Raw genomic sequence first — 7,005 nt, forward strand, 5'->3', positions numbered from 1 at the left:
AGCATCACCTAAGCTCCATTTCTCACTCAACTACACCATAAAACCTCATAACCTCTTCATGAAAAATTGATCTTATACCTTGGGCAAGTTAGAGGCAGCAATTTGAAGAGGAAAAAGTGAAGGAAAAATTGAAGTTAGCTAAGGAAAAATTCTGCTCAAAGAGGTTAGTGCCGTATTCTTTGCTTTTACATCTTTCTAAACATGAATTTGAGCTAAGTTAAGTTGAAAATTTGATAAAAATTGAATTAATGAGGCATGATTATGTTCCATGAAATTTTGGCAGCCTTGACATGAGTTAGGGTTAGGAGAATTCTTTGATTTAAAGTGACATATTAGCTACCCATAGCATGAGATGAGTGCTTGAACATGATTGTGTAAGTGAAATGCAAGTATAGTGCATGAATGAACTTGAGAACTTGGACATTTGAATAACATTAGGGTTTGCTCATGTGATGGTTTATTAACCTTGTAATGGTCAATTAGTGACCATTTGAATGAGTGTGCGGAGGAAATGAAGTGAGTTGTGGATTGGTATTTGAGTTTGGGTGAGCTGCCTTGGCTGACCTGCAGGACTGAGTATGAGTCCAGCAGCTTTGGGTAGTTATAAATGGAGTTGTAGAGATTCAATTGGTGCAAGGCCAATTGGATATGAAACTAGACACATAATGGCACAACTTTGGTATAGAAACCCTACCCAGAAAAGCAAACCAATTTGACCTAAAAATTGCCCTAATCAGGGTGACCTGCATTCTGCCTGGGCAAAATGACCAAATGAACAGTATTTATTCATTTGGTCATAACTCAGTGTAGAAAAGTCCAATTGACCTGAAATTTTACCAGCAGAAAGCTGAGACATAGAACTACAACTTTCATTGAGAACACAAATCTAAATTATGATCATAACCTAGTCAAATTGCCAACCAAACTTAGGTTACCAATTCTGGCAGAACTAGTTTTGCTTAGAATTTTGGATTCTGTCCAATTCGGCTAGTTATGGTGTTTAGGCTATAACTTGAGCTACAAAAGTCCAAATGGAGTGATTTAAAAAAGGAAATGTAACTACACAAAATAAGGAACAACTTTCATGAAGACAAGTTCTTATTATATAAATGACCAATGGAACAGTAAACACAAGGCTTAAAATCTAAAAATTTTGAACAACTAACACTAAGCTTTGAAGTGGAATTGGCAACCAATGCCAACAACTTTAGAATGCAAAATGTGGTATATTGATGATATTGGAACCAATGTACCTATTATCTATGAAAAAATAAATATTTTAGTTAACTAATGAAATGAATAGTAACCTACACATAAAGTACAAATATTCAAGAAATGACTTTGTAATATGCCCTAGTAGGCCTAATGAGATTGGTTTGGATAGGTTGGCATGCCAATAGGGTTTTGATAGCAGTACTGCATATGATGTATGGCTTCATTGCCATTCTATGATGATAGCCTATGGCTATACTGATTATGATATTATATTTGGTTTTATGCCTTATTGCTTTTATTGCTTACTAGCCATTCTGTTTGCACACTGGGAGACATATTGTGAGCGATGGTGTGACGGCCCGAGGTACCTGTTACCCAGTGCTAGTTTACCAGTTTATCCAGTCCGGTCAATTTGTATAAGTTACTTGGGCATGGAAAAGTATAATTGTAATTGAATTGATTATTAAAGAAAATAAGGGAAGGAAATATCAAGAGAAAGATCAAGAATGATTACAATGAAAGAAAGAAGCTCAAAATCATCAAGAAAACAATTAATAAAATGCATGAAGAAGTTAACATCATAAAATGCAGTTAGCCTTTGACAAAACAATAAGTTAGTGATTATTCATTTCTTATGAACACAATAACTAGGAAATTATTATATTTATTTGCATATTATATTTTTCTTGTATTATTGGCACCACTAAGCTTTATGCTTAGCGCGTCGCTTTTGCAATGCGTAGGTACTAAAGATTTGGATAGAGGGCCTAGTAGGCCACAGATTGGGTAAGGCCATTCACAGTTCTGCATAGTGTCCATGTCACCTCACAGACTACAGTGCATTGGTAGGACACTAGGTCCCATTTTGTATTTTGTGATTTTTGTAAGTTTTGTAATTAAACTCTTATTTTATCATGTATATTTGAAACCTATGTAATTTAATTTTCTATTAATATAAGTATTTGTAACTTTGTGCTTATAAATAACATATGTGAATTTATTTATGATTTGAGCATGATGATGATGTGAAATGAATGAATGACAAATGGAGGAATTGTTAAGAAATTATTGTAAATTGATGTGATACAAATGGAATTGAGAATGATTGGAAATTATTGGAAGTGTTTTTCACAGGTTCCGAAGAACTGTTTTATCAATTTTTAGCCGGTACTCCGCCGGATTTTCTATAAAATTTTCGGAACCCCAAATGAATATAAATAATTTTAATAAATGAGTTAAATTTCACAAATTGCACTTTATATCCATGAAAAAAATAAATTAAGAAAGAATAAAAATGATTGAAATAAAATATGGTGTTCCGGTACACTGTGTGGCATATCTTGCTTGGCTACACTGTAGACGGGTAAGGGGTGTCACACAACTGCCTCACCAAAGAAGTTAAATCAAAAATTTGTTTCTCATGGTTAGATGTACTTACCTCATTAACCTTCATAGGTGTGTGATCCATTATCATTCCAAACTGCTGAGAATTTGCTGCCATGTTAGCAATCAGCCTCCTTGCCTCTTCTTATGTCTTGTCAACCAAAGCTTCTCCACTAGCAGCATCTATCATACTGTAGTCCATTGGTAGAAGTCCCTAATAGAAATACTAAATCAAAAGCTGCTCACTTATTTGATGATGGGGACAGTTTGCACACAGCTTCTTAAATCTCTCCCAATACTCATACAAACTCTCTCCATTGTACTGCCGGATGCCACAAATTTCTTTTCTTATGTTGGCAGCACGGGAAGCAAGAAAATACTTCTCCAGAAATATCTACTTCATCCCATTCCATGAGTTGATAGATCCAGAAGGAAGGTAATATAACCAATCCTTAGTTGTGCCTTCTAGTGAGAAGGGAAAAGCTCGAAGCTTGATTTGATCCTCTGAAACTCCTCGAGGTTTCATTTTGGAACACACAACATGAAATTCCTTTAGATTCTTATGTGGATCCTCACCTATAAGACCATGAAATTTAGGCAACAAATGGATTAGTCCAGATTTTAACTTAAAAGCAACATTTAAAGCAGGGTATTTAATACACAAAGGCTGTTGGTTTAGATCAGTAGCAGCCAACTCTTTCAAGGTCCTAGCAGCCATGGTTTCATTTTTAGAATTTGAATCCAAATTTGAATTCGAACTTAACTGCCTTGGAACTTAGACTCCTTCAGATGTACTCGAAATCTGCCTAGCTTGCTTAGCCAATTTTCTCAATCGTTTAGCTATTTTTCTACTTCTGGATCAAACATCAACTCACCAAATTGAGAAGTTCTTGTCATAAACAAAAAGAAATTAAAGTAAAAACAGAAAAATGCCTGAAAACCCTAGAAAACAATCGAATTTGGCCTCAAGAGGGTGGGGATTCATTGGTCTTGATTAGAACATCGTTTCCTTCAAAACAGGTATGGGTCGCCCTCCAAATTCAACCAAAAATCTGTCGATGAATAGTAACACCGTAATTTTTTCCAAAAACCTGAAAATAGCAACACTTCACAAACAAAATTAATAATAGAATACCCTAACAAAAAAAACATAAATTCCAATAAATTTCAGTCCTCGATAATAGCGCCAAATTTCTTGATGGTTGTCGAATCCACTAGAAATTAAATTACCTGAAATCACCAATTATGAAATATTTTTTGCAGTAAGTGGTAAATTCAGGTCGAACCCTAGAGACTGAATTATTAAATTTCGTGCACTTGTGTAATGGAAAAAGAAACAAAGGCCAGGGGGGGTTATTTTGCAATCCAAAGAAGAAATAAAAAATCCAAAATTAAGATCTAAAATTAAATAAGAAACTCTCGAATTAAACAAACTTCAGTCCAAGGTAATTCGCATTCCAATGCATTGATTTGATCATAGACAAAAGAAATATAATGATCTCTTATTGAATACTTAATGTAAACTTACCAAACAGCGAGGTAAAATCCCTAACTTCCCTATACTCATCAATTCGAGCCCAACACTCTTGTTGACTCTAATTATTAACTGAATTGGTATTAAGCAATCCTCATCAAATTAATAACTGCTTTAAGAATAGGAAGTAGTTAAGCTGTACAACAATTTATAAAGCATAAATCATTTAATTCACCATATTGTTTCCTTATGTTATTATCAAAAACTAGGATCATAATCAATAAAACCTGTAACATCCTCATTTTCGTAGTCCGTACATTCTACTGTTCCGACAGTTAATATCTATCCCGAAAAGTCGGAATGTCTGGAACTACACTTCGGTGATAATGAACAGACATATAATGATGAAATAAATAAGAAGAAAATGCAAGAAAAATCAAAGACAAATGAAAGAGAGAAAATGAAGCTAAGTTAAGCAGTGACACATGCGTGATGGGTGACCGCACTGGGAAGGCCGTTGCTGACCCCAGGACTGCGGGGAACCCTCAGAATTTAATTCCAGGATGTAAGTAAAGGTCTATTGAAATATAATTGACACTAGAATTATTAAAGAAAAATTAATAAATTAGTACAAAGAAAAATGAAAAATCGAGAAACAGACAAAAATCGGTGTTACTGAAAAATCGGGAATATAACCCGAAGTTGGGTATTTTGGTCAATTGACACCTAGAGTTTACTTTTGACTTAAATGTCCATGAAAAATAAGTGGTATTATATTTTGAAAATTTAATGAAAAATGAAATTCAAGATAACATGAAATTTAAGGGAATTGGAGGGCATAATTGCAATTAAAGGAAATCTTGAATTAATCTAATTTTTAATTGTGATTAGTGGGGCATTAGTGGAGTATATAAGGACCACTAGGACAGATTTTTTCACTATTCATCTTCTTCTTCATTCTTCTTCTTTGCCGAATTGAAATTTCTCCAAGCTTCATCCATGGCCGCCCCATATACAAGCCTTCATCTACCCATCTTCAAGCCTTGATTTTCATAAGTTCCTTCATTAAACTTAGTCTATACATCATGATCAATATAATGGAAGCAAAAAGAAGAGGATTTGATGAAGTTTTGGTCAAGCTCAAAAAAGGTTAGTGCTAGTTTTTCATCCCTTGCTTCATTAAAGTTTGTATTAAGGTTGAGATGAGTTGGATGGTGAGTTATTGATATATCCAATTTTGGACAGCCATAAAAGTTTATTGTAGTTGAGTTTTTCTTACCTCAAATGGATGGAAACTAAGGTTGAATAACTTAAATGGAGGAAGTAGCAAGTTAAAATCTAAGTATGTGCATGTAGTGCTTGAATTAAGGGTGTGTAATAGAACCTTAATGCTTTGGGCAAACTGCCATGTTTGGTAGCCTATTAAACCATGAATTTGTGTGTGAACATGTAGTTATTAATGAAATATGCTAATGTTAAATTGTGGGCAGCAAGTGAAAGTGATATTGAAGTATGATTATGTTGAAGTGTATGTGTAATATTGACGTTGAGATATGTTGAATTTTGGTGGAAGTGAATGTTGAACTGAATGGTTAATTATGTGCATTTAGCACTTGAATATTCTGCCCAAAATTGTTGCTGGAATTGTGTACAATATATATATATATGGAAGTGTTATTGATTGAGTATTGAAGTAATGAGGAGGAGAAGGAATATCAAATTGGAAGTGTATGTGCTTTGTGCAGGTTGTGTATTGAAGGCAGTACCTAAATTAGGCCATAAGTGCCAAACTATGAACCCAATTGGTATGAATCCAATGGGGGGTGAAACTAGACACCAAATAGGCCAACTTTCATGTAGAAATGCTTCCAAAATTCTGCCTAGAAACTGACCTTAAAAATGACCAAATCCGGATTAGCAACCTTGCAACCCAGATTTTTGACCATATGAACAGTAGTCTTTGTGATGACCATAACTCACCCAAACTAGGTCCAATTGACCTGAAATTTTTTCCATGGTTAGTTTAGACATAGAGCTACAATTCTTATGAAGACAACAAAACCCAGAAATGGCCAGAACCAAGTCAAATAGCTTGCACAAGTTCAGGTACCAAAACTGCCAGAACTAAAATTGATCAAATTTTGCACTAAAGGTGCAATCTGTCCAGCTTTAGTAAATTGATCATATCTTGGTCTATACAACTCAGAATGACCTGACATTTTGCACAGAGTGCAATAAGACATAGAGCTACAATTCTTATTAAGACACCAAAACCCATAAATGGCCAGAACCAAGTCAAATGGCCTGCACAAGTTCGGGTACAAAAACTGCCGAACCAAACGTGACCTAAAATTGACCAAATTTTGCACTAAAGGTGCAATCTGTCCAGCTTTAGTAAACTGACCATATCTTGGTCTATACAACTTAGAATGACCTGAAATTTTGCCCCGAGTGCAATAAGACATAGAGCTACAATTCTTATGAAGACACCAAAACCCAGAAATGGCCAGAACCAAGTCAAATAGCTTGCAAAAGTTCAGGTACCAAAACTGCCAGAACTAAAACTGACCAAATTTTGCACTAAAGGTGCAATCTGTCTAGCTTTAGTAAACTGACCATATCTTTGTCTATACAACTTAGAATGACCTGAAATTTTGCCTCGAGTGCAATAAGACATAGAGCTACAATTCTTATGAAGACACCAAAACCCAGAAATGGCTAGAACCAAGTCAAATAGCTTGCACAAGTTCAGGTACCAAAACTGCCAGAACTAAAACTGATCAAATTTTGCACTAAAGGTGCAATCTATCTAGCTTTAGTGAAATGACCATATCTTGGTCTATACGACTTAGAATGAACTGAAATTTTACCCCGAGTGCAATAATACATAGAGCTAAAATTCTTATGAAGACACCAAAACTCAAAAATGGCCA

General features: G+C 34.8%; 1 non-coding gene across 1 annotated transcript; it reads left to right on the plus strand.

Annotated features, from left to right (window-relative positions):
* The first annotated feature begins 2,846 nt into the window (after window positions 1-2,846).
* On the plus strand, window positions 2,847-2,953 carry LOC131182586 (small nucleolar RNA R71). The gene has a single exon (XR_009150850.1). It is a non-coding gene; the product is annotated as a small nucleolar RNA R71 (small nucleolar RNA).
* The last annotated feature ends 4,052 nt before the right edge of the window (window positions 2,954-7,005 follow it).

The sequence above is a fragment of the Hevea brasiliensis genome, chromosome 8, assembly GCF_030052815.1.
Source record: "Hevea brasiliensis isolate MT/VB/25A 57/8 chromosome 8, ASM3005281v1, whole genome shotgun sequence".
Lineage (NCBI taxonomy): Eukaryota > Viridiplantae > Streptophyta > Magnoliopsida > Malpighiales > Euphorbiaceae > Hevea > Hevea brasiliensis.